General features: G+C 44.4%; 1 protein-coding gene across 1 annotated transcript in view; it reads left to right on the forward strand.

Moving 5' to 3' along the window:
• Nucleotides 1–21,368, forward strand: part of JAZF1 (JAZF zinc finger 1) — a 269,372-nt gene that overhangs the window by 169,333 nt on the left and 78,671 nt on the right. The window lies entirely within an intron of this gene.

Raw genomic sequence — 21,368 nt, forward strand, 5'->3', positions numbered from 1 at the left:
GGCACATGGTGGTTAAATGACTTGCCTTACGGTTGTCCTTTAGCCACAAGTCTATGCTTAAGTCAAAATACTCAGAAATGGAAGCCTGAAGTTATAGTTCTAAGTTCATATTTAAGCATTAATGGCCTAATTTTCAAAAGTGTTGATCACCCTGTATTTCTCACTGGCTCTAGTAGCACCTTTGTAGAGGGCAATAGGTGCTGTAATGCCAGTTGATCATGCCTGGTATCTGTCACAACAACTTTCTCTCCACCCTGCTGCTTGGGACCATCATCCTCTCTTGAAGGGTCAGGGGAGACCTCAAAGGATGTACCCTCTCATAGATCACCCCAATCCCCACTAAGTGGGCCATGGGAGGTACTGGGTGTCCCCATGTCTCTGTGTCACCTAACTCCTCTTACCCTCCTTAACCCTCTACTTGCTGAGGACCAGTGGGAGTTAGCTCTCTTTTCTCCCCACTCACTCATCTACCCTTTGAAGTTCCAGTACCAGAGGGGCTCACAATTGAGCAGGCACTGTTTTCCTCAGTGTCTCCCCTACTTCCTTCCCAATACTGTCATGATTCCTTGAACAGGATGGAGTCCACTTCATGGGAGGAGATGCTGAGGTCTCGCAATCCCTCATCTCCACCTCTCCTCACTCCAAATCAACAAGGGACAAGCCATCCTTATTTACCATCCCAGAGCCCTCATGAGCTCTGAGGAAGAGGTTGAATGTCTGGGAAGGATGCACTCCCCTGAGGCAAGACAAAACCGGATTATTTTTTTACAGTTTTGAGAAAATTAGGCACGGCTTCTACAAGGAAGTCAAAGCTCTGGACATGACCCAAGGATACTCCACCAATCAACCCCCAGGAAGAGGTTGTTCAAGTCTTAGAAGAAACCCTCACTCCATCTGCTTTCCATTTCACAAGGAAAACCATTAAATTATATGGAAGCCTTGCAAGAAACCTGGTGACTACTTTGCCTCTCCAAGACAATATCCTTCTTTTATCAGCTATGCAAGCACTACTTTGAGACCTGGGGATCTCTGCACGTAGAAACAAGTTACCTCTGATTACAAAAAAAAAATAATAATCATAGAAAAATAGGCTTATCCTGTGAAGTAGCAATATTTCTCAGATGCTCTCTCTAGCAGAAAATTGAGACAGTTTTCTGGAGGGAGAGACACTTGTCACCAAGATTATTTCTGCTGATTCTGCCATGGTCTTCTCTAGAAAGACAAACTCCCCGCAGAACTTTGTGAAAAGCTTCTTGATGAAGCCATGGATCAGGATCTGCAAGGTGGTAGTGAAAGAGCTTGAAGAAAGGACCTCCCTGTTAGAACCTCCAAAAAAATCATTGTTTCTCTTTCCCCAAAGAAGATGGCTCTGATCCCATTAAGCCTCTTTACAAGTCCCATTAATCATAGTTCCAAAGATCCTATTGAATGAAGTCTTCAAAAAACAGAAAGTGATCCAGTGGAGCAAGAGGAAGTGAAGATGTGGACCAGGATTTCACACATTGTGTTATAAAATACAATGTTAAATGTATTTAAAATGTAGGTGATAAGTGGTAGCATCAATTCTCTTTATCCAAAGTGCTCCCCTCTCTTCAGCCAGACCCTTATAGTCTCTCTTTCATTAACAATAAAGCTCATTCATTTTCTGTAATGGGGTGAATAAACTCCATTCAGCCACTAAGGGAGTAAGGGACAGAGTAGCTATTCCCCCAGCTGCAGCCAGTTGGTTGACTAACAACACTTGGGATAAGAGGCTGTCCTGCAAAAGGGCAGCTGCCAGAGAGGCTGAGAGCTGCATCACCACAGACTGGCAGAAATTCATCCAAGGAACAGACTCCAAAGCCCCTGTGGACTGGGGTGAGACTGCTGGAGGGGGTGAAGTCCTTAAGCATGTACCCTTTGTCCTATACTCTATGAACTAGCCCAGAACTGGATTCCCTAGAGTCCTGCTACCAGGAGATGTATGATATAGGCATAGGAGGACAGCTGAAGTTAACTAGAAGGCTAGGAAAGCATGGTCTTAAGGGCCAGTGTATCTCCAAGGGACCTGAGGCCAGGCACAAGGGGACTGAAACCCCACATCTTCATAATATTTCTAGCTTGTGATGGGGCCTCTGCTCCACACTGGCCAATAAGGAGTTAATAGAGCCCTAGGGAGGTTGCGCCGGAGGCAGCCAATTAGAGAGAGGCTGTGTGGAGCAGCCAATGAGGGCCAGGGTTGCCCATATAAGAAGGGCTGGGGAGCAGAGCAGCTTCAGTCACTCTCTCGAGCATGAGGAGGGAGGAGGCCTGGCTGCCTTGCAGGCTGAAGGCAGCAAGTGTAACGCCAACAGACCCCGGTCGTCAGCGAGCGGGCGGGATTGAACCTGGGATCTCTGGAACTTAGTGCATGAGCCTCTACCGCACGAGCTAAAAGCCAACTGGCTGTTAGCTAAGCTTGTACAGCAGACTCATTAATCTTTTTCTCTCTCTCTAAGTAGTCTCAGTGCCACTAGATGGGACAGAACACCACACCCTGGAGGTGTGTGGGTTACACAAGCACCCTGGGCAGAGCAGTGCCTCGGGGAGACCAAGGGAGCTAAAGGCAGCTCCTGGCGGGCTGCAAGGAGCTGCAGCCTGAGGCCATGGGGAAGTGGCCCAGGGAAATCTACTGAGGAGTCAGAGGGGATGCACCAAGTGGCAGCCATCTACAGGGTCCCTGGGCCAGGATCCTGAGTAGTGGGCAGGCCTGGGTCTCTCCCCACTTCGCCATTGAGAAATGACAATTGGCTGCAGTAACCACTGACAGAAGTGGCTGGACAGCAGACTGTGATACTGTCCCCAGAAATGGGGGAAACACAGAGTGCGGCACAGCCGGAGAGTGGTGTCATGAAGAGAATGCCGCAATCCTGGGAGTGACCTGGGTCCAGGAGCAGAAGAAGTGATGACAGCAAGACATCACCAGAAGAGGGCACACTAGCGAACAGAGCTAATCCCCAGGACAGCCAGCAGGAGGTGCCATAGTGGTGAGTCCGCTCCGTCACATAGCTAAACTTTATTTTTTCGTGACATCATTGCTTAAATAGTTCAAAGTCAGTTCTGTTCCAACATCACCTTGCCTCTAGGGTATCATATTTCCTGGAACCCTTGGCACCCTGGTATGATTTTGTAGTAGCACTGCTGTAATTTTACCAAATAAATAGCAGAAATTAGTACAGGGATAGATGTGTAGTTGTCTCTTTTACACAGTTGCCTGTTGAACTCCAGATGTATCCCATCAGACTTTCAGTTGCCAGCTCACCAAAGTTGTGTAAGGAATGTTATTGTATGTTGGCTTGCAGTTTGCTGGAGTTAACTATGAAGGTTAAATAAGATAAATTTCATAGGGAATATATATTTTTAGATCATCTGAATTCTAAATAAAGCCACTAAATATTTCAATAGGCATAACAGAGTTTTAAAAAACAGGGATAAAAGGTCCATGTGTTCCCATAACTTGTAAGCTGAACAAATGTAGCAAATTGTTATAAAACCTTTTTCTTTTTGTATGGCTATCTCATCATACATCTTGCAGCACAGGTATGATCCTATGCAGCAGTCTTGCAGGCTGCAGAAGATGTGTGGTCTAAATCAACATGGGAGGAGTCAGGTCAAAGGCATGCTACTGACCAGAAAGGTAGCAGTAAACCAGCAAAGGGACTATCATAGAATCAGCGAATATTAGGTGTTGGAAAAGACCTCAGGAGGTCATCTAGTCCAATCCCCTGCTCAGCCACCCTTCCCGCGATTGGCCGAACCTGCGGACACAGCGGGTAAACAAACCGTCCCGGCCCGCCAGGGGCTTTCCCTGAACAAGCGGCGGACTGGCTTTGAGAACCACTGGTTTAGTGGACTAAGCATTAGGTCTGAAACAGCACAGGTTCAACCTTCTAAGGCAGAGACCCTGTGTGCTGTACTGGAGGCAGGGTTGCCAATTTTGGTTGGATGTATTCCTGGAGGTTTCATCACATGAAGTCTTTAATTGAAGATTAATCTTTAATTCCTGAAGACTCCAGGACAATCCTGTAGGATTGGCAACCCTAGTGGAGGTATGGGCAAACTAGAGAGCCTAGAGGAATGCTCTATATAAACACTAAAATTTCTGTGGTGTTTTTGAGAAGAAAAAAAATGGGTTATCCCACTGTCTCTAGTCAAATTCTGCCTTACCCCTCCCCCATCTTAAAGTGTACTGTGTGCCAAATTGCTGCTAACCTGCCCTCCACAGGGGCTGCATTTCAGTGATGCTTTCTGTATAGAGTTTGTGAAATAGTTTGGGAGCTATTGAGGTGAGTAGTGCTGTAGAAATTTAAAATATTATTATTTTGTTATTGTAGATGTAGTCTGCACAGTTGTCCAGCAGAAGCAATTGAGTCAAAAAGTCAAAACAGGAATTGTTAATAATTCAGTATATTGAATGTTTCTGAATCATGTTAGACAACTCTTCTGTTCATGTCTCTTTTATATTGTGATTATGAATTCAGCAGGGAGAAAGAGCATTAAAGGGATAAAGACAAACTGTGAAATTATCAAGGGTTATCATTACCCTAATTCACTCGGGTACATCAAACAGGATATTTCACTCTCAAAAGAATTCAGATACACAGCAAATAATATTTTGTGACTGTTCCAAAGTCTTGAACATCTGCAGTTAGCTATGGTAATTAGTCTGTGTGACAGTGCATTGAATCATTTCCCATGTAAATAATAATCAAGATGCCCCAAGTCACATCTCTAGGTTTCGGCCCACATACCAAATCACATTCTTTGGTTCACATGCTTCAGTTTGATTATCTGGCAGGCTCTCCTGATGGAATTTTCCCTATTAAATCTTTGAAAGGATGAAATGCTTTATGGTTTTGCATTAAAATTACCAGAACTTTTGCTGAGCTCACTTAAAAGATAAATGGATAATTAACCACAAAAAAAAAGAACAAATTTTACATCGGTTCGTTTCAAACATCTTCAGGAATATTTTTCAATTCACCCCGCCCCAAAATGTTTAATGAAAACATTGTTGAAAATGTTATCAAAATGTGTATTGAAATTTTTTAGTGAAAACCCAATTTTCAGTGAATGAAACATTTGTATAACACTGCTGGTAATGATTTACAATAAATAATGTTCTCAATATACAAAAATTAAAAATCAAATCAAATAAATGATACTTTGTGAAAAATTAAAATCTTTGAATCCCTACAACTCCGCAAACTATGATGAATGGTTATAGTAAGAGTAACCTCTGATTTAAGAAATACAAACTGTAACCTTTTTCAGAATAGTTGGACAGTAGAACATACTTTTGGTGCAACTACAGTTAACTAGACCAAATTTGAATCCAGAGTAATTACATTGTTCATAATTGGATTCATATAGCTGTAATTTAGGACTGAATCTGATCTATTGTCTCAAGACTCTGAAGTATCAGAGTACAGTAGTATCTTTAGGGTCAGAAGTCTCGCTGAAGTCTGGGAGTTTAGCCTCTAACTTCAGTGTGACCATGAACATGGTTCTAATAATTTTAGTATTCTGTTGTAATTAACTTTAGAGCAGTAGTGTTCTCTAACTGGTTAACATTTGTGGCTTAAATATTTTTGAGATGTGTATGTAAAAAGTTAAGGAAACAAAAAAGTGGCAATAGAACACATGTACAAATATATTAGCTATCTGTTCAGCTTCAAAGAGCAAATTGAGAAATCCTGTTTTTCTGGAGAAAGCAAAATGATGGGAACCTCCTAGCTTGTATTCAACTTCAGATTTTTTAAAAAATGAGATGAATATGCTTGCTCACATCTAAAACTAGAGGAGGGGGATAGTACACCTCTACCTCGCTATAACGCTGTCCTCGGGAGCTAAAAAATCTTACCACGTTATAGGTGAAACTGCGTTATATCGAACTTGCTTTGATCCGCCGGAGTGCACAGCCCCACCCCCCCTGGAGCACTGCTTTACTGCGCTATATAAGAATCCGTGTTATATCGGGATAGAGGTGTCGTTCAACAAAGGAGACAATTGGAATCAAAGCCAGGAACATTTGCTTTATATAGAAAGAATTAATACTCATAAAGGATGATAATTAAAGGGTAAGTGCAGCTTGAAGAAGATTAGGCCCTGTAGAACTTATGAAACATTTTATTTCAATATTTGCGGTGCTAATTTGAAGTACTATTGGCACAAAGATTGGGTCATTACACTGAGCTCATTTATGAAAGGAGAAATAATACAGTGCTGAAATGTCTGCTCTTGAGATTTTGTTGAGTCTGAAATTACGTCATTTCTTTTATAGCTGGGCTTACAGTCTCCCACGTATTGCACAGCACCACCACATTTGAACCAAATATTCTTTTCTGCTAAGAGAGCATTTTGCAGGATATATTATTGGAAGTATGCTATGCAACTCCATATTCAGTAGAACCTCAGAGTTACGGACACGGGAATGGAGGTTGTCCATAACTCTTAATAAAGCGCAGTTTGGGCCCCAGATCCAGCAGCTGATACTCCAGGCCAGTCTTCAGCAGTGGTTGAGCTCCCTACTCAGCACCAGCATGAGTTTGCAAACTTGCGCGTAGGTGTGTGTGTGTCAGTGTGTTCTCCTCCCGGCTGGGAAAGTGGGGGTAAAAACAGTGCATTCCTCTCGGGGGCCTTGAAAGTGGCGCAGACCCCAGCGCTGCTCCTGCTCTGCCTTGGGCTAGCAGCCCCCGCGTCTTGCTGTATGTGGCTTCCCTGCGCGTGAGGGTGGGGTGGGTACGGGGACAGGCACCCCAGCTGTGCCTACCTTTAAGATGCAATACAGGCACTATACTGTACAGAACTTGCTTTATTTACTTATTTGTTTATTTTTATCTCTGCTGCGGCCTGATTGGTTACTTCCAGTTTTACATTGTGGCCAGTTGACCGGTCAGTCCGTAACTCTGGTGTTCATATCTTTGAGATTCTACTGTAGACCTTTGAATTTATTCCATCTTCTTGATTTATAAATTGACTCAGTCTTCAGTAGCTTTTTTCAAGCATGGCAACTCAACATTTGGAAACATTTAGCTAAGCAAGTCACTTAAAAAATCATGCATATACTATATAAAACAGATCTGTATTGTTCTTGTGTTCCATTGGGGTATTGGTTGAGTTTGCAGTCCACTATGCTCTTTGGTCGTATACTATATGGCTGCAGAGTGTTGTGAGAATAAACATAATGTTAAAAAAAAATGAGCAGGACAGGGAGCACAGGAGAATCATTTCTTTAGTTAGGGCTGTTGTGTGGACAGTGACATCAGGTTACTCCTTAGTATCAGGAATAAGGCCAAAGAGGGGACTATGTTGCTATATGCCTCATTTGCATGCCAAGGATTTCACTTAAGCCCATGTCTCAGTCACAACCATGCTGTACCCATGACTACCTCTCCTTTATCCAGTGCTCTTAAGAGTAAGGGATCAGGTGCACAAGGGACTTGAGACTTCCATTTAGTGTGGATGACTGTGCCTCTTGCCTGGTGGACTTCCTAGCCTGTCTGAAAGCTTTTTCAGTAACAAATAATTTTTTTAAAAGTTCATAATGAAGAATGTGATCAAGCCCTCTCTGTCATTCACTGTGTAGTCACTCTGAAACATACATCATCTTTCACTTTCTACAGGAAGCTTTTGAATCCTGTGCACTTCTGAGCAGTTAGGACATATTAAGAATTGGTCAAAGAAAAATATTAGCTAATCTGAAATCACCTTGCTCAGTTCTTTCTTCTTCATGGCAACGCTGCTCTTTTTTCCAGCAGCTGATGACATGGGATGGTCAGTTTTCAAGCCAACACAGGAACATCTTCTCAAAATACAAGATGTCACAATTTGGTTCTTTTATGCTGTTTAAAGTGTCATATCCTTGGTAACAAATATATAAGTTACAACTCAGCTTGCGCTCTCCAAAAATCCCGCACTTCATAAGTCAGATAAACACTAAGATTTTCCATGCCCAGATTGGGCTTTTAGAGATAAAACTGTATTACAAAGCTAATGTGCGTTCTTCTTCTGAAATTACCCTACTCTGATTGATACGGCCTCCGGCAGGGTTTGGACCAGTTGTTCCTTCTCCTCCTCTAGCAGCTGTGGCCAGCCATAAGGTAGCTGGAACCAAATGACTCGTGCCGCCCGCCCAGCATCTGGGTGTGTGTTGCAAACTTCTTGGATAATGTTTGGTGGGCTGTGTAAATATCTACGGAGGAGGGAAAGTTGAGTTATATTGAACAATCTTGACCTTGTTTGTCTCTTTCCAATTCACTAGCCCTTTAGTTTAAAAAAACAAACAAACCACTGATCACATTTAAAATGGGTGGGTGGATGGGGCGGGGGTGTTAGTGTATGTGAATTTAGTGCTGGTGCAAAGTTCTGGCTTGATAGTCTTGGAGACTAAATTCTATTTATCTACAAAATAGCAATAGCAGAGGCAGAAGCACTGGAGGATTCTCCGCACCACCCTGACAAGGCATCTTGACTATAATGAAGAGTCTCAGTGAGTGAGACTAGTTCCTTCTCCTTGCACTCATTCTCATTAGCATCCTTTTTGTCAGCCTCAGCAGGTCATGGAGGGCAAATGACACATTCATCTTTGGAAGGTCATTAAGGTTTAGACTTTAGTGGGGTGATGATAGGAAGTTTGTGTTACTGCAGTCCAGATTGCTTTTGTTATATGGAGAAGCTAGAGAACTTCAGTCTCCAGGACTGTCCAACTGACACGTCTCACAAATTTTAAAAAATGAATTAACTAAGTATTTGAAGCAAATACTTGGCTTAGTTGCTTCCCTGTTGCAGCTAACTACAAAATATAGCCAAAAATAATTCCAAAACGAAAGACAGAGGACAGAAATTTGCCTCCTGCAGGCCAGGCTTATGCTGATGTCCAACCCTGATATGAAGCAAACAGCTAACCCGTGCAGTTGGGATGACCTGTAGGTCCATTAGCATAGGCTGTCAATAAAGTGCATCGCAATTAAGTGTGTCGTGTTGATCTCCCACTGACAGGAGCTGTAGTGTGTAATTGTCTAATGGTGGGAGTTTTGCTGTGGCTAGCTTTATCATTTTGTCAGTTCACTAATAAAAGGTTGCCACAGGTACAGAGAATCTCAGATTTACATATGGCAGCTAAGAAAGCATTATGGGAAAGCTGCCTCAAAGACAGACTAGTGTGTTGTTGCAATTGACACCCATGCTGTGATTCCATAATTGACAAGAAATGCTATTATTAAGCAGGTCTGCTGAGATAATTAGCATTCAGGGTTGCATTTTTAATCGGACTTGAGTCAGATAATTTATCACAGCAGTAGCAAGCTGTCAGGGTCACACAATAAATACTCATTAAGGATGAATAAAGATTAAGTGCAGTCTGAAAGAAAATTAGGCCAACTAGTACTTATGAAACATTTCACTTCAATATTTACCATACTAATTTGGTATAATATTGGCAAAAAGATCAGCTGCCTACATTGAGCTCATTTATGAAAGAGAAGATAATGCTGTGCTGAAATGTTTGTGCTTTGTATGTGTAAATCTGAAATTGTATTCCTAATTGCCAAAAATATTAATTTTGAAACACTGATTTAGCATGACTGTTCCGTCAGCATCTGTGTCACCACCATAATAAGTTGACACTTTAAAGAGAAAAATGTTCCATCTTCAAGGCAGACCTAATTTGTTAGCATTAGTGAGATACTGCACTTTAAATTTAATGTAACTCTCTTGTCTTTGATTGGTTCACACATGGGCAGTTTATGGCACTTTCAGTTAATTAAAAACACCCGTTATTAAAATAGGCAACATTTTTAAATGAAAAAGAAAAAGACATTTACAGGCTACTGCCAGTAAAGAATCAGGACATTTATGAACTTGCCTATAATTTATAGATATAAAATCAAATGAGGACACGAGTGTTTATGAATATAGAACATTTTGTTGGCAAAACCAGTTTAAAGGTCAGGTACAAAATCCACAGTAAATGTGCAGTTTGCTTAACTGCCTGATGTTAGTGGAAAATCAATTTCAAGAGTTGCTGAAATATGATGCAAAATAACCAGTATTTAGTCTTACAGAAGAAAAAGAGTGAAAGAAAGGTTTTAAGAAGTAATCATCATTTTTATTTACTACTGTAAGTATTTCACAGATTAGTGAGGGTAAATTCTAAGGGGAAATAAGTGGTGCATTATTATCACAATGTTCAATTTCAGTACTGCCACCCCCATTCATCCAAAAAATCATGACATTGGTTTAAAAGTCATGAGACTTTTTTAAAAAAGTGGTGTTCTTTTTATTTGGTTTGTGGTTTTTGAACATATAGGGTGTACTCAGGTCATATTTTCAAGCTCTAATCTGCAACTATGAGGACTAAAAAATTACCTGTTTTATTTTCTTTTAAATTAAAGCTGAGATTCTCGTGAAAGCACGTAACTCCAAGCACTGGGGCTTTAAAGAGAAGCCCAAAGACTGTGAAACTCTTGATAAAATTGCAAGAGTTGGTAACCCTGGTGCTTAATATTAAAATGTTATTGAATCTTAAGGACTGATTTTTATTAAATAACTGCAGTAAACATAACATACTTTGGAATTGCATAATTTAGTTACAAAATATAAATCACTAATTTTGATTGTTTTAACTTGTCTTATGTGAAACATCAACTTTGATATAGATGTTCTTTTAAAATATATATATATTTAGCTGTGGTATTAGAGCTAATCTCAGCAAACAGAGAGGAAGGGACATTATTAAAAAAGATATTGGTTCCTAGCCATTTTGACAGAAATTGTTGCCAATGAGTTATTTGAAGAAATATAAGAAATAAAGTATTTTTAGATGTACGCCAAAAAAGAAATTCATTAATTTACTGAAAAGACTTGAACAAATACTTTTTATATAAAAAAAAATCTTTTTAAAGCTAATGCTGGTCTTTCAGTAGGTACTGAAACATTAGACGTCTATATTACAATTATTATTATCACAGTAAGAATACAGAAAGCTTGAGTCTTTGATCAGATGTGTATTTAAAAGTACTTTAGTATTGTGAGTATGAGTGCAAAGAACATGTCTTTGAAATTAATTTAGAATAATGTTATGTAACAGACTGTTTGGGTGTGCCTGAAACATTGAGGTGTTGATCCTGATGGGAAAGGGTTAAGTGGGTTCTGCTGGCTCACTGAGGCATGTGGCTCATTACCCCCACCTGAATATCAGAGAACACAGAGACAGAAGACATGTCTTCAGATACAGAATCTAATGAATAGGCTGAGCACTTTTAAGGTAGGAACCCTTGGAGCTGATTTTTTTTTACCTTATTGAGCTAAATTTTGTTACCTTATTGTTAATTTGTGTTAATATAATCAAACCTCGGAAAGGCATGAAGTTAGATTCTACAGAATGGGTGAGCTTTGTTTGCAAGCAGATTGGGAACAGCACCTGCTCAGAGGGTATTATTTAGGAATTTGATTTCAGAAGTTTCTTTTATATTTCATTGACAACAGTATGGCTGCAGTTGGGCCTGGAATAAAATAGAAAGGAGAGAACACACCATCCCCAGGGAGCTCAGCAGATATGAGCCTCCACAGAACCATCAGATTGTTTTCTCTCTCCTGGATAGAGATATCTGTGGAGCAAGGATGAGAAGGATGGCAAATAGAGACAGGGGTGCAGCAGGCTGGCTGGGGCACTCAGGCAGTGGAGAGGAGGAAAGAGGTGGGTTATCATTATTTAGACAGACTAAAAAAGTGGGTGTAGAAACTCTTTGGGGCAGGAGTTATCTCTTATTACATGTGTGAAGTAGGTTGATACCCTCATTATTCTTATTAATATTATATGTGATTTGGTTTCCCTGTTCATTTTATGTTCCTGCCTGCTTGATTGCAAGGTTAAATCAGACTAGAGCTGGGAGTTGGCCTAGGCAGGAAAAGAAACAAGGACTAACGCTAGGTCTACACTACCCGCCTGAATCGGCGGGTAGAAATCGACCTCTCGGGGATCAATTTATCGCGTCCCGTTGGGACGCGTCAATCAATCCCCAAATCAGCGCTCTTACTCCACCAGCGGAGGTAGGAGTAAGCGCCGCCGACAGAAAGCCGCAGAAGTCGATTTTGCCGCCGTCCTCACAGCGGGGTAAGTCGGCTGCGATACGTCGAATTCAGCTACGCTATTCACGTAGCTGAATTTGCGTATCTTAAATCGACTCCCCCATGTAGTGTAGATGTACCCTAAGATAAGACAGCCTCAGGTACATACCTAAAAAGCAGCCAAGGCCTGGTCTTTGTGGCTAAAAAGAGGCGTACTTGGGGTAACTCTCACACATGCACTATCCAAGGTAAAATCCATACAGTTAAGCCTTTTCTCTTTTTTTGGTGTAATTTTTAACCGATGTCTCTGAATGCTGAATTCCTACTGTTTGAGAAGGCTGAATGGTCCCTATGTATTAACCAGAAGTTACAACTTCCACAGAGAAGTAAACAACAGGGTCTAAATTCCAGCTGGACCTGCTGAATTAGTCATGGTTGATGCCCAGAGGGGTGTAACTCAGGTCTGGGTTTAAGAGTGGGCAAATTGTGGATTCCATCCTGGGAGAGAGAGAGAGAGAGGTCCAAGGCTAGGGTTGTCAACTTTCTAACTGGACACAACTGAATACCCCTGCCCCTTCTCTGAGGCCCTGCCCCCCACTCGCTCCATCCCCCCTACCTCTGTTGCTTGCTCTCCCCCACCCTTACTCACTTCAGCAGGCTGGGACAGGGGGTTGGGGTGTGGGAGGGAGGTGAGGGCTTCAGCTGGGAATGAGGGGTTCAAGGTGTGGGAGAGGGCTCCAGGCTGTGGCAGGGGGTTGGGGTGTGGACGAAGGTCTCCGGTTGCGGGGGGGCTCTGGGATGGGGCTTTTCAACCAGCCTGACCCCTATGGGAGTGCACTTAGTGAGACTGAGGAGGGACAGTGGTGCAGCTAGCCTTGTAATGGTGACAATGTGATCATAAAGTTAAAGTGCCAAATGCTCGAGTTCAGCGGTTATCAAACTGTGGGTTGCGATCCCATTTTAATAGGGTTCCCAGGGCTGGTGTTGGACTTGATGGGGCCTGAGGCTGAAGTGGAAGCCTGAGCCCCACTGCCTGGGTGATGGGGCTCAGGCTTTGCCCACCCACCCCATCCAGAGAGATGGGACTTGGGCTTTCCCCCCCAACCCCCATCTGGGACGGTCAGGCTCAGGCTTCAGTCCCCCCCCCCCCCTTCCTGGGGTTGTGTAGTAATTTTTGTTGTCAAAAGTGGGTTGTGGTGCAATGAAGTTTGAGAACCCCTGCTCTAGTTATATACATGATAATATTCTGATAGGAAGATGAGTTAGATATATGTAGTATAGTGGTAATGCAAACAAATGTGTAAGTAATTACTCTCAACACAGCTTGTTTTCTCAGTTTAGAGCTATTTTGGCAACTTGAGTTTTCATAGCTGGCAAGCTGAGTGATTAAAAATAACCTCTCCATTGGTGTGTTTGAAGGCAGTGTCCTTTTGTTTACTATGATTTATTTAAAATGTGGGTTTCACACTAGGGAACATCTTTAAAATCTTTCTTAATAACATGGATGTATATTGCTGTCTTTACGGGGGGTTTAACACAATTTTCCATTTCATTTTTGCTAATTAAAAATATATTTGTGTCAGACAAATGTTGCTTCTCTCAGCCCATCTCTGCAGTGAAATCACACTGACAAATTTATGACATCATTCAGTCTCATGCCACAACATATTATGTCAATGTAAAGCAGGGGTAAAAATCAGAGCATAAAAGAAAATATCTTAAGCATGTTTAATTTTTGTTACACATATACATAAAGTGTAGTGAATAGGGATGAACTTAAGCACATTTTCATAGGGTCTACTCACTGCTAGTGGTGCCTCCTGGTTGCTCTGGGGATGAGCTCTTTCCAGGGGCCACACTCTCCTCTGGCAGCCTCTCAACCTGTCCCTCTCTCTCCAGGACCTGCAGCTTCCTTTTCATGACTTGGCCCTCTGGCCGGGTCACTGTGGTCTTCCCCTTCTAGAGTATCAGTCTTCCAAGGCAGACTGTCCCAGGCAGAGGGCTGCTCTATGCTAGGGGTTTCAGCTCAGGGGCCCCCTTATCCCATGCCTTGCTGTTTTTCCTCTGAGCCTTTCTTACCTCTCTGGCTCTCCCCCTTTTCTGGATTTGCCAGTCCAAGTCCAAACTCCCTCCTCCGAGGGAGTAACTGTAGACTACTTGCCTCTCTAGCTGAGTGGTTTTCAACCTGTTTATCATTGTGGGCCACAGGTTGAGAACCACAGACCCTCCCCCCGAAAAAACCCAACTTCCCACATACCCCTATGCTCAGAGACCCCTCCCCGCCCAGAGACCCCTCCATGGAGCGGGGCCAGGAGTGGAGGCACAGGGCTGGGCAACCGGGACCGGATTATTTTTAGCACACAGCTGGGCCACAGCTGTGTGCTAATTGGGTGGGCCACAGGTTGGGAACTACTGCTTTAGCCCCAAACACACCACCCTACTCCCAGGGAGTGACTGCAGACTACGTCCCCTGCAGCCCTCTTGCTGCTCTCAGCTCCTTGACTTTCTACAGGCCCCTCCTGTTCCTGTCCATCTGAGCCTAATTTAATCAATCCATGCTCCTTGGCTCCTCCTCCAGGTGCAACCTGGGGGAGTTAATTGGCCTACCTTCCACCTTACCCCCTTCAAGTCTTGTGTGGGGTGGACACCTCATCACATACATACTTAAATGTTTTCCTGAACTGAAGCCAAAAAAGCTAAATGCCTGACTAACCTACAGCATAGTGAATAACTTAAACATGAGGGTATCAGGCATGTCAGTGATTTCAAATATCTGAGCTCAATGATAGTTGAAAGTGATATGAAAATATATTTTGCTAAAACTTGGGTCATATTCCGGGGGATAAAAACATGGAAATATATGATGGGTGTGAATATTTGAAAAATTAGAGGTAACATTTCCAAAAGCACCTAAGTCCTATTTTGAGAAATGAATTAGTCACCTGAGAGCCTAATTTTCATTGAAAGTCAGTGGAACTTACACTGCTAAGTGCCTAGGTCGCTTTTGAAAATGGGACTTGGATTCCAGCACCACTTAGATGCTTTTGAAATTTTTACCCACTGTCACTTGACCATTTTCCTCTGTCCCTGTGAATCATAGTTAATCAGAAAAGACTTGAAAAAGCATTTTAAGTTTTTACCACCACTTGTTATTGAATTGTCTTGGCCATAAAGTAAAGTGAAAAAACAGAAATGTACATGTGCACATCAGGTGAGGAATCCATGTCCTTTGATTTATACAGTATTATTCATAACATAAGAGTTGTGTCCATTAGTTTGAATAAATATCCAGTAGATGTGTTGGTTAGCCAACACAAAAACCATGAAAAAGTTTATTAAAAATATTATAGTCTAGTTTTATATAATATCAGTTGAAACTATAAAAATATGAATATGGGATTTCTAACACCATTGTATAGCTTTCTGCAGTGTTTTCAATTGACCTTAGGTGGTGCTGTTGCATTTTCTCTCTTTTTCTGCTGCTGCCTTTAGAGCAGGGGTCGGCAACCTTTCAGAAGTGGTGTGCTGAGTCTTCATTTATTCACTGTAATTTAAGGTTTCACGTGCCGGTAATACATTTTAACATTTTTTAGAAGGTCTCCTTTCTATAAGTCTATATATAATATAACTAAACTACTGTTGTATGTAAAGTAAACCAGGTTTTCAAAATGTTTAAGAAGCTTCATTTAAAATTAAATTAAAATTCTGATCTTAAGCCGCCGACCTGCTCATCCCGCTGCCAGCCTGGGGTTCCGTTCACCTAGGCCGGCAGCGGGCTGAGCGGAGCCTGCAGCCGGAACCCCGGCTGGCAAGGGGCCGGCAGCCAGAACCCCAGGTTGGCAGGGGGCTGAGCGGGGCCAGGGGCCGGGACCCCAGACCGGCGGCGGGCTGAGTGGGGCTGGCACCCCAGACCAGCAGCGGGCCGAGCGGCTCAGCCCGCTGCCGGTCTGGGATTCCGTCCGCTGGCTCCTGCCAGCCAGGGTCCCGGCTGCTGGCCCCGCTCAGCCCGCTGCCGGTCTGGGGTTCTGGCTGCCGGCCCCTTGCCAGCTGGGGTCCCAGCCGCCAGCCCTGCTCAGCCCGCTGCCAACCTGGTGCTCAGGGTTTGGGGGATGCAAGAGTCAGGGCATGGGGTGTGGGGAGTGCAAGAGTCAGGGCAGGGTGTGTGGAAGGGCTGGGTATGTGTGAGGAGTGCAGAAGTCAGGGCAGGGGGTATGGGGAGGCTGGGTGTGGGGGAGCTGGGTATGTGTTGGGAGTGCAGAAGTCAGGGCAGGGGGTGTGGGGAGTGCAGGAGTCAGGGCAGGAGGGTGTGGGGGGCTGGGTATGTGTGGAAGGTGCCGGAGTCAGGGATGGGGTCGTGGGGGGGTGCAGGGGGCTGGGGTGAAAGGGGGGTGCAGCGGTCAGGGCAGAGGGCTGGGTGGGGTGGGCTGGGATCTGTGGGGTGCTCCCTGCCCCCTGAGCAGCTCATGGCAGGGAGCTGGAGGGATACGCCCCGCTCCTACCCCCCTTGCCCCTGCCCCCCTTGCCCCTGCCTCTTCTCCTCCTCCTTACCGGTCTGAGCAGCGAGGGTGCTGGGGCTGTTCTTCTCCCTTCCCTTGCAAGGGCCATCGGCAGCAGGCAGAGAGAGGAGGCAGGGCTCGATGCAGCACACTGGGGGAAGAGGCGGGGGAGGGGGAAGTTTGGCTGCCGGCAGAGCCTGCCCTACAGCAGCAGCCGGCAGGACCAAGCTTGCTTCTGCCCCCTGCCCCCGCCAGAGAGAGCGGTAGCCGGGGGGTGGAGAAGAGCGGGCTGGGTCAGGCAGGATTTTTAATGGCATGCTGCTGCCTGCCGGGGTCCGGCTCAGCCCGCTGCCGAACCCCGGCGGTACGCGTGCCAAAATCGGCTCGCGTACCGTCTTTGGCACGCGTGCCATAGGTTGCTGACCCCTGCTTTAGAGCTTCTATCACTTTTATTCTGCTTTGCTTTTCTAGACTATAACTGGAAACTAAGAATAATTGACTTTATCAAAATCTGTAAGGACTACCCAGCTGGAAAACTAAAATGTAATCGCTTCTATATGGATTTGAATGATATTCCATTTCCTAATTTGGAATGCTTTAGCACCTTATAAGCTCCAAGTAATACTGCATTATGCTTACTGCATAAGGAATATCTTGTTCTAACTGTTTTATTGTGTCTGGTGTATGTATTTGTCTGTAAAAATAAACTAAAGACAAGTTGGTGAGTAAAAACCACTAAGAAATTAAGATCTGCTTGTAGGCTTGAGGATGTTAGTTCACTCCTCTTTCAACTTCCATATGGCTAATTAAAAAAAGCTGAATTTTAGACATCCAAATGCATGTCACACTGACAACTTGCAGAGTGCCTCCTGTGTTAAAGGGCCTGTGCTAGAGTGACCAGATGTCCCGATTTTATAGGGACAGTCCTGATATTTGGGGATTTTTTTTTTAAATGGGCTCCTATTACCTCCCCACCCCGTCCCGATTTTTCACACTTGTTATCTGGTCACCCTAGCCTGTGCATAACTTTAACATCCAGTTTCCTGCCCTTGTCTTCCCTGTGCCAACTCACAGTGTGGGACATGAGGATACAGAATATAGTTTGCTTTTTCTCCCCCTAAAACTTAAAAAAAATCCCCATGAAGTTTTTTTCCACTATAACTGCCTACCCGTTATGTTCTGCAATCTGCCAAGCCTGCCAAGGCTCAGCAGGTAGCCCACATGGTATGCATGTCTGTGTGCGAAAGCTCCCCTGATGTAGACAAGATGTTGGTTGTAAAATGAAGCCAACATCATGTCCACAATTGTGCAAGAAAATATTCTCAGTCTCAACAGCCAAAGAAGTATGCTGGTCAGACATGATTTTATCGGCTGAGTATACTGACTGTATTAATTCCAAGAATAAAAATTTTAATCCAGAGAACGTGTTATGGTTACAAGATCCACAGTGCTTTCAAAATGGCAAGTTGTTGTCTTAACATGTCTGGTTTTAATTAATTTGGGGGCTTCTTGGTTTGATTTTTCCTGCCCTCTATATTTATAATGCTTCTGTTGGCATTTATATATTTAATTCTTCGATTAGCATCTATTTTTAACCTGTACAACATGAAATACTAATATTATGGAAGTAAACCTCAAACTTATGGGCTGATCCTGCATTAGCCCCTGTGTGTGGCAGAACTGGGAGCACAGGGGCATCACACAACAATTGCAAGAAAATAATCTATAGGTTCAGACTTCTCAGCCTGCATTTAGCTCAAAGTTGCACATGACATGAACACTCTTGATTTGCACCTCTGCGCTACAAGTTTGTACAGGGGCACATGACTGAGAGAAGGGTGAGTTGTGGCAGAATATTGTAGTGCAGGGGCAGGCAAACTTTTTGGCCTGAGGACTGCATCGGGTTTCTGAAATTGTATGGAGGGCTGTTTAGGCTGTGCCTCCCCAAACTGTCAGGTATGGCCCAGGCCCCGCCACCTCTCCGACCCCTCCTGCTTCTCACCCCTGAAGGTCCCCTGGGACTCCTGTCCCATCCAACCCCCCTGTTCCCTCTCCCCTGACAGCCCCCAGAACCCCCATCCCTGACTGCCCCCTGCCACCCCACCCAACCCCTGCTCTCATTCCTGACTGCCCCCCAGAACCCCTGCCCCATCCAACCACCCCTTCTCCCTGTCCCCTGATCGCCCCGGAACCCCTGCCCCTGACTGCCCTCTGTTGCCCCATCCAACCCCCCCACTCCTTCCTGACTGCCCCCTGAGGACCTCTGCCCCCATTCAAGCCCCCCCCCCACTCCCTGCCCCCTTACCACGCTGCCTGGAGCCCCCATCGCTGGTGGTGCTACAGCTGCGGCGCCCAGAGCAGCAGGACAGGCAGCTGCGCCACCCGGCTGGAGCCAGCCACGCCACCGCGCAGCACAGAGCAGTGGGTCAGGCCCCAGCTCTGTAGCTCTGCTGCCCCAGGAGCTCGCAGCCCTGCCACCCAGAGCATTACGACGGCAGCCGAGCGAGCTGAGGCTGCGGCAGAGGGGGAACAGCAGGGGAGAGGCCAGGGGCTAGCCTTCTGGGCCAGGAGCTCAGGGGCCGGGCAGGAGGGTCCCGCAGGCCAGATGTGGCCCGTGGGCTGTAGTTTGCCCACCTCTGTTGTAGTGTCTAGAATAAGTTCTTTTTACATCTGTTCCCCAGCCCCACACTCTAGCATGCAGCTGCTATTTGAGACAAAATCACTATTGGAGTAACAGAAGACATGCCAGTCCATGGTATGTACCTCCCTTCTCAGGATGCCTGATCCTATCAGCATTACAAGTGCACACAACAAAGTTAATTGGCTTTGGTCAGGAAAAAGAACATTGAGCAGCTGTGAGAGAAAGTATTGAGAATCTTGTGATTTCCAATCCATAGAAGTTCAAGTTAGAATTGAGTAAAACTTGGTGGTGTCGATTTGAGAAGTACGAACTTTTTTATAGTTTAATTTTCACATTGAGTTTTAGTTTTTCTGATATGAACAAACCAAAAGCTCAGTGTGAAAGCCCACTGAAACCACCAAGTTTTTAGGGTCTCATTTTAGACTGAATCTATGTGAAATGGCCAAGTTTTGCTTGGTTTTCACTTAAAACCATGTCAGTCCACGTTTATGTAAAATTCAACATTGGTTCAAGAACTGATGGGCATAGGGTTGCCAGGTGTCCAGTTTTCGACTAGAATGCCCGGTCGAAAGGGGACCTTGGTGGCTCCGGTCAGCACTGCTGACCAGGCCACTAAAAGTCTGGTGGATGGCGCAGTGGGGCTAAGGCAGGCTCCCTGCCTGCCATGACTCTTCATGGCTCCCAGAAGCGTCCAGCATGTCCGGCTTCTAGATGTAGGAGCGACCACAGAGTGCTGTGCTCCGCAGCTCCCATTAGCCGGGAACCATGGCCAATGGGAGCTGCAGGAGCAGTGCCTGTGGGTGTGGGCAGCTCATGGAGCCTCTTGGCTGCCCCGTACCTAGGAGCCAAAAGGACACGCCGGACGCTTCCGAGAGCCACCTGAGGTTCCTGTTGCCTGGAGCCCAAACCCCCCTCCTACACTCAACCCCTTGCTCCAGGTCAGAACACCCTCCTGCACCCAAACTCCCTCCCAGACCCCACACCGCCTCCTGCACTCCGAAATCCTCGGCCTCAGCCCAAAGCCACCTTACTGCACCTCAAACCCCTCATCCACGGCCCCACCCCGAAGCCCGCACCCCCTGCCCAGAGCCTGTACCCCCTGACACATCCCAGCCCCTTACCCCAGTCTGCACCCCAAACCAGGTGAGTTTTGTATACTTGTAGTTCAGATAGTTCTCCAGACCTATAAACCATTTGAGCTTCAGCCATTATTAATCACAAGAGGACACTCTTAGGCTGAAAACTAGACTAATCACTAGACGAATGTGAAATTTAGTAGAAATCTGATTTTGAAGCAATTTCATGAGTCAAAATAAAGTCGGCGTGGATAGCCCATGTCTGACTGAAACCTCAGTTTGTGTGTCTTTCCATCATCCATGTTATGAATTCTCCATTTTATTTTCTTAGGGAATGTGAAACACCATGCTGTTAATTTTGTAACTGATTATAACAGTCACTATGGTCCCAATCCTGCTTCAACTGATTTCAGTGGGAGCAGGCTCAATCTCTCAGGCCTGGTCTCCATGCAGTTTTTGTACCAATTAAACTGTTTTGGCTAGGGATATGATTTTTTTTTAACCAAAATAGTTAAATTGGTACCGCCTCTAGTGTGGATTCAGTTATACTAGTTATAGTAAATTGACAGAAATAAGCTACACTGGTATAAGCACAAAAACCAAAACAATCTCTCAGGCTTTCCTAAGGAAGAGAAAAGGGCACAAGTCCTTTCTCTGCCTTTTCCCCTTTGTGGGTTGTCATTCAAACTAAAATAAGAGGGATTTGGGTGTTTTTGTTGTTTGTTTAAACAGTTATGTTGCTTGAACAGTAGTTGTATGCAGTATTGGGATTTGGGAATTTTTTCACACACTGAGAATTTCACACTATGCATTATCCACAGGGGAATGTTTCACAAAATCAGTATTTTTTTAATAATAGACTGTGGTTTAATTTTCCTGTTACATTATGTTTAAAAATTTGCTGAGAAAAATGTGAAGTTTCTGAAAAGATCTGCAGTATAGGCCAACATCCTGATTTTGCATGGTGCTGAACACCCTTCATTGTCTTTTGACATCAGTGAAAGCTGTGAATTTTCAGCATCTCACATAATAAGGGTTTAAAAAACATGCTTGGTTTTTACCTGGAAA

The sequence above is a fragment of the Malaclemys terrapin genome, chromosome 2, assembly GCF_027887155.1.
Source record: "Malaclemys terrapin pileata isolate rMalTer1 chromosome 2, rMalTer1.hap1, whole genome shotgun sequence".
NCBI lineage: Eukaryota > Metazoa > Chordata > Testudines > Emydidae > Malaclemys > Malaclemys terrapin.